Source organism: Neoarius graeffei, chromosome 17, assembly GCF_027579695.1.
Source record: "Neoarius graeffei isolate fNeoGra1 chromosome 17, fNeoGra1.pri, whole genome shotgun sequence".
Lineage (NCBI taxonomy): Eukaryota > Metazoa > Chordata > Actinopteri > Siluriformes > Ariidae > Neoarius > Neoarius graeffei.
The window spans coordinates 62,735,322-62,741,934 of record NC_083585.1 but is presented as its reverse complement, the minus strand read 5'-3'; the positions used below and the strand labels follow the sequence as shown (position 1 = coordinate 62,741,934).

General features: G+C 42.4%; 1 long non-coding RNA gene across 1 annotated transcript; it reads right to left on the bottom strand.

Moving 5' to 3' along the window:
* Window positions 1–1,143: 1,143 nt before the first annotated feature.
* Window positions 1,144–1,841, bottom strand: LOC132864404 (uncharacterized). The gene is made up of 4 exons (XR_009650219.1): window positions 1,810–1,841; window positions 1,543–1,700; window positions 1,365–1,452; window positions 1,144–1,233 (listed from the first exon to the last, which is right to left on the bottom strand). It is a non-coding gene; the product is annotated as an uncharacterized LOC132864404 (long non-coding RNA).
* Between the last annotated feature and the right edge of the window lie 4,772 nt (window positions 1,842–6,613).

Sequence of the window (6,613 nt, the reverse complement as noted above, 5' to 3'; positions counted from 1 at the left end):
GTGGCATTATTGTTCATGTCACTGTTGTCAAAAACTATGATTAAAACTAAACACATGGTTCATTTCAACTTGGAGAAAAACTGAATTTTCCTTAAGGGGGGCTTTTCCCCCCACTCTACTCTAACTGTAATTAAAAACATCTTTTATATTGAATTTGTTGTAATATCTGCACATCGTTTACTTACATTATGTTTAAATTTCTGATCCCATTCTGAAACCATAATAATCTAATAAACTACAAAATGGTCAAGCAGTAAAAATAAAATGATCAAAAAATGCCCAAGGATAAAATGAAACAGCAGAAGGGGAAAAGTGTGTGTGTGTGTGTGTGTAAGTACATTCTAATAGACTTAGGCACTGCCTAAAAGCGGAGCTCCCATCTGTTTCTGGGTTGTAGAATCTTCTTATATCATAGCCAGTAGTCGGGTTGCCACCCGTCCCGTAAAATACGGATTCGTCCTTTATTTGGCAATTAAATCTTGTGTCCCGTATTGAACCGATACGGGACGCGATTTGTTCCGTATTTTCATAAATGTCCAATACACATCCCTAGTAACAATTTTATGTTCCCAGAACGTTCTGGGCACGTACGCCTTTGGTTGCCTATATGGTGCATATACGTTAGGTTGCCACTTGGTTGCCACGTGGTTGCCATGGAAAGTTTTTCTGACGTTGCCCAAACGTTTCCTGTTGGTTACAACAACAACCTTCCCCTGCCCTTCCCCTAACCTTGCTGGTTGCATGTTTGGTTCCCTGAATGTTAGCCTAACGTCCCCCTGACGTTGTAGAATGTTATGTTTTGATTAGATTTTGCTTTCAACTAATTAGCAACATCAACACATAACTGCTAGCACATCTACATGAGAAAACTCAGTGATGAATGAACAGGCAAATTTGGCAGGTCTTGAAAGTTTAATGAGATAAAATATCAATAACAAATTTGAATAAAAAAATGTTTGAAAATAAAAAAGTTTCTGAAAGTGTAACAGTGCATTCAATAAAACAATCATATATACAAAACAGAATAAAATAGAAAAGTTTCTGAAATGGTGCATTCAATAAAACATTCAAAACAGAATAAAATAGAAATAACAGTTTTTTAAAGTGTAACTGTGCATTCAATAACAAAATAGAATAAAAAAAAATCACTTCACAAAAAAATAGAATAAAAATCACTGTTCACAAAAATAGAATAAAAATTCACTGTTCACCCGTTGCTGCTGACCAGCTGACCTGAAAAGAAAAAGGAACAAAATGTTTAAAAACAAGAACAATGAGCACATGTCCACAAAAGCATGATAAACCACCCTACTACCAACCACGAAATTTCTGTGATTGCACCAAATTAGAGAGCAGAAGTATACCGTCTGTGTGGTGCAAATTTTAGAGTCTGGCCAAGGCATTCCTCCACTTCAGCTTCCGTATGGCCGGGAAATTTTTTGACACATGCAGCTAGAAGGCAAAATAAAGGAAAGTTACACATCAAAACCTAGTCAGTCAAGCATGGCATAAAAGTGATGTGATCAATATATAAACACTTACCCTTTATAATCTTGCACAGAATGGACATCAAAGGACATTTTGGCCCGTCTGCCCCGCAAGCTGTACTGGGCGAGTACCTCATTATTTGCCGCTCGGCGTAGCATACGGTGAATGGCTGCCCCTAAACCTGCCCCTCCGACAGTTTCAAGAAAATGTTGCTGTAAAAAAAAAAAAATAATTATACAATGAAAATTACTGTAGCGAGCTTATACGATAGATAGATAGATAGATAGATAGATAGATAGATAGATAGATAGATAGAATTACCATCTTGTTCCTCTTGTCTGGTTATTCCAGACTCCTATCCAACTCCAGCAGCTCCATCACCATGCTGCATGATTTAGCCAACACCACATCTTCTTGCTGGAGTTGAGGCGTGTGTGTCGGGGCGTTGGTCTCCACCAATGACTCGATCTTGTCAAACCTAGCCTCGGTCCTGTCAAACCTAGCCTCGAGCCTCCACATCAGCGACTCATGTGGGCCTCTGTGACTATGGGGACAAATGTGATGGAAGTTGTAATTTATAATGTACTTTCCTGAGTGAGTGAACTAGTTAGTGTGTATAAAAGTACTTACTTCTCTCAAACATGGCTGCGATAGCCGAGACACCCTGTCCGTCATGAAGCGCCCGGCTGCTGGCTGAAGTTTTCAAAAAGAAAATATTAGTTTTCCTGTTCATGATTTTGCAGGGGCGGCACGGTGGTGTAGTGGTTAGCGCTGTCGCCTCACAGCAAGAAGGTCCTGGGTTCGAGCCCCGGGGCCGGCGAGGGCCTTTCTGTGTGGAGTTTGCATGTTCTCCCCGTGTCCGCGTGGGTTTCCTCCGGGTGCTCCGGTTTCCCCCACAGTCCAAAGACATGCAGGTTAGGTTAACTGGTGACTCTAAATTGACCGTAGGTGTGAATGTGAGTGTGAATGGTTGTCTGTGTCTATGTGTCAGCCCTGTGATGACCTGGCAACTTGTCCAGGGTGTACCCCGCCTTTCGCCCGTAGCCAGCTGGGATAGGCTCCAGCTTGCCTGCGACCCTGTAGAAGGATAAAGCGGCTAGAGATAATGAGATGAGATGAGATGATTTTGTATTCCAACATCTGTAAATGGGAACTTGAAAGCAACTGTACCTTGAACAGAGTCAAAAGAGGTTTCCAGTGATTCTTGGAGGTGCCTGGCTGACTGAATTGGGTGTAGTGCCCGGCTGCTGGCTGAAGTTTTCAAAAAGAAAATATGTTAGTTTTCCTGTTCGTGACTTTGTATTCCAACATCTGTAAATGGGAACTTGAAAGCAACTGTACCTTGAACAGGGTCAACAGGACTTGGGCTAGGGTGGTGAGGACTGGCTCCAGTCCCGGCTGGTGTTGACCCTGAAAAGATGGTGCATATGGATGTTAAGTCATTTATTGGGGGGGTTCTTATACATGGTATTCACAAAAGAAGAACCTATGATAATACATTAGACATTTACAAATAAATTGAAAAACACTTACATTGTGGTGGTAGGGGCATTGGGTCCTGCTGACCTGAAAAGAGCACACAAACATCAGATCAGTCACGTAATATGCACCGGTTATTCATCATGAATGTTAGCTCCAAGCTATGAATGATGATTTGGGAACTGTTAACTTACACACAGGGCTTCCAGGCACAGTCAGAGTCTTGGGTTGCTTCTTGGTTGCTGCTACCACTGGAGCAGAATCATCTGGAAGGAAAGACCATACAATGTGCAATGTAAATTTCTTGTAAATGACTTGAAAATGGGGGCGGCACGGTGGTGTAGTGGTTAGCGCTGTCGCCTCACAGCAAGAAGGTCCTGGGTTCGAGCCCCGGGGCCGGCGAGGGCCTTTCTGTGTGGAGTTTGCATGTTCTCCCCGTGTCCGCGTGGGTTTCCTCCGGGTGCTCCGGTTTCCCCCACAGTCCAAAGACATGCAGGTTAGGTTAACTGGTGACTCTAAATTGACCGTAGGTGTGAATGTGAGTGTGAATGGTTGTCTGTGTCTATGTGTCAGCCCTGTGATGACCTGGCGACTTGTCCAGGGTGTACCCCGCCTTTCGCCCGTAGCCAGCTGGGATAGGCTCCAGCTTGCCTGCGACCCTGTAGAAGGATAAAGCGGCTAGAGATAATGAGATGAGATGAGATGATTTTGTATTCCAACATCTGTAAATGGGAACTTGAAAGCAACTGTACCTTGAACAGAGTCAAAAGAGGTTTCCAGTGATTCTTGGAGGTGCCTGGCTGACTGAATTGGGTGTAGTGCCCGGCTGCTGGCTGAAGTTTTCAAAAAGAAAATATGTTAGTTTTCCTGTTCGTGACTTTGTATTCCAACATCTGTAAATGGGAACTTGAAAGCAACTGTACCTTGAACAGGGTCAACAGGACTTGGGCTAGGGTGGTGAGGACTGGCTCCAGTCCCGGCTGGTGTTGACCCTGAAAAGATGGTGCATATGGATGTTAAGTCATTTATTGGGGGGGGTTCTTATACATGGTATTCACAAAAGAAGAACCTATGATAATACATTAGACATTTACAAATAAATTGAAAAACACTTACATTGTGGTGGTAGGGGCATTGGGTCCTGCTGACCTGAAAAGAGCACACAAACATCCGATCAGTCACGTAATATGCACCGGTTATTCATCATGAATGTTAGCTCCAAGCTATGAATGATGATTTGGGAACTGTTAACTTACACACAGGGCTTCCAGGCACAGTCAGAGTCTTGGGTTGCTTCTTGGTTGCTGCTACCACTGGAGCAGAATCATCTGGAAGGAAAGACCATACAATGTGCAATGTAAATTTCTTGTAAATGACTTGAAAATGGGGGCGGCACGGTGGTGTAGTGGTTAGCGCTGTCGCCTCACAGCAAGAAGGTCCTGGGTTCGAGCCCCGGGGCCGGCGAGGGCCTTTCTGTGTGGAGTTTGCATGTTCTCCCCGTGTCCGCGTGGGTTTCCTCCGGGTGCTCCGGTTTCCCCCACAGTCCAAAGACATGCAGGTTAGGTTAACTGGTGACTCTAAATTGACCGTAGGTGTGAATGTGAGTGTGAATGGTTGTCTGTGTCTACGTGTCAGCCCTGTGATGACCTGGCGACTTGTCCAGGGTGTACCCCGCCTTTCGCCCGTAGTCAGCTGGGATAGGCTCCAGCTTGCCTGCGACCCTGTAGAAGGATAAAGCGGCTAGAGATAATGAGATGAGATGAATGACTTGAAAATGAACACTGAATTGAGTAACTAATGTTGTCATTAGTGAAGAGAGCTTACCATCATCAGAGGATTCGGAGACAAACCTCCTTGGGCGCTTACGCTGCCTTATTGCAAAAGTGTTCACATCATCCTCTGTCTCAACACTTGAGGACTCCATCAATTGCAAACACTTCTGTTCAGCTTTGGCGTATGAATCTATGGAAAATGACTTTTAGTCAGTAGCACAAAAAAAAAAGTACTGCCATAGAGAGAACAATTCAGTATATTCTATGTAGTGCATAGCAGCGATAGCTCACCTGTTTCGTACCAGGTTTTCTTAACGGGATGTTTGGCCCAAGTTGTATTTGGTGCTTGGCACTTCACAACATGCAATCGCACATTGTGTGTCGTCCAGTAGCAGACCATGCCATGCTAAAAATATATATAATTTAAAAATAATTATATATATATATATATATATATATATATTATATATATATATATATATATATAAAAAAATAACAAGCATATATATATATATATATATTTGCTATCAAAAATATATAGGCATATATGTAAGCATACATATTTGCTATGTATCGACAAAAAAAAAAAAAGACTCGTACCTCAGAAGTGTGTCCAAGCCATGAAGATGGCACAACCTCAATAGCATTGTCTGTGAACTCATCTGTGAAAACAAAGGCATCATTAGCAACTTTCCTTGACCACAAACGTTTGAAACATATTTGCAAAACAGACGGAATTCCCCTTTAAGGTATAACCACAACCAGAAAGAAATCACAAATTACCTTTTCGAAAGTAGAGTACTTGAACAGAAGCAGGCTTCAGTACTTCCAACAGAGACGTTTGCTTCCAAATCCAAGTTCCGGGTAGTGACTTTACTACACGCACCTACGTCCTCTTATCCATCTGTCCAGCCAATGAGGAGTGTTCGTTTTGCGTCACATGCCGTTGCGTCAGGCAACCTGACCAATCAACAACTTACAGTGGCTAGGTCTCGTTTTTTCCTGTAGACCCCATGGGAACAAATCCAATGGATAAGGGAATCTGAACTATAAAATAAGTTACTTATTTTATAGTTCAGATTCCCTTATCCATTGGATTTAATACATGATGATTATTAACTTTTATGACAACCCTTCACACCAACAAAGTGTTGTTTTTCAACAGACAGTAAAAGTTACGTTACGTTTTCTGTGCAACCTCTGAACTACAATGCTTGTCTCGTGCTATATTCTAAACTCCAAGCAATGTGGTTTGAGTGAGCTAGGCTAACAGAGTACTGCAGTAAACGTGTTGCTGATCTTTGCAGCCTACAAAAGTAGGCCCTCACTCAACATACTATATTTCGTCAAATAATACATGGGGAAATCCGTACTGCTGTTATGCCGCCGTTCTGAGGCACAAATACACAGACATTTTAACAGAGAACACCGTCACCTACACGACATGTATATCGATATGGGGTAATCATGCGTAACCTCGGCGCTATGGTGTTAGCCATGCTAAGGTATGCTACATAGCATTATATCAGCGTGCTAAATCACAACAAAGGTGAAAGAATTATGTACAAGTTCTTTGTCAGATGGGAGACTGGAAAAGACATGTTTTAGAGATACCAACAACGATTCACTTCGTATAATGTGACCGGAGATGGAGATGGTTGCATGCATAGCAGCTAACTGCTAGGTGAATACTATTCACATTTATACAGAATAAAATAACACATTACCTGATCGCACGTACTGTAAATCCAGATAACGTACACTGGCGCTGGTAGTTCTAAATCCAACAAGGAGACTCAGTGAAATTTTCAAATAGCTAAATAAAAGGGCTATCGTAGCATCCATTAAGTCCGCCATTTTGTTATTTGCCTTAG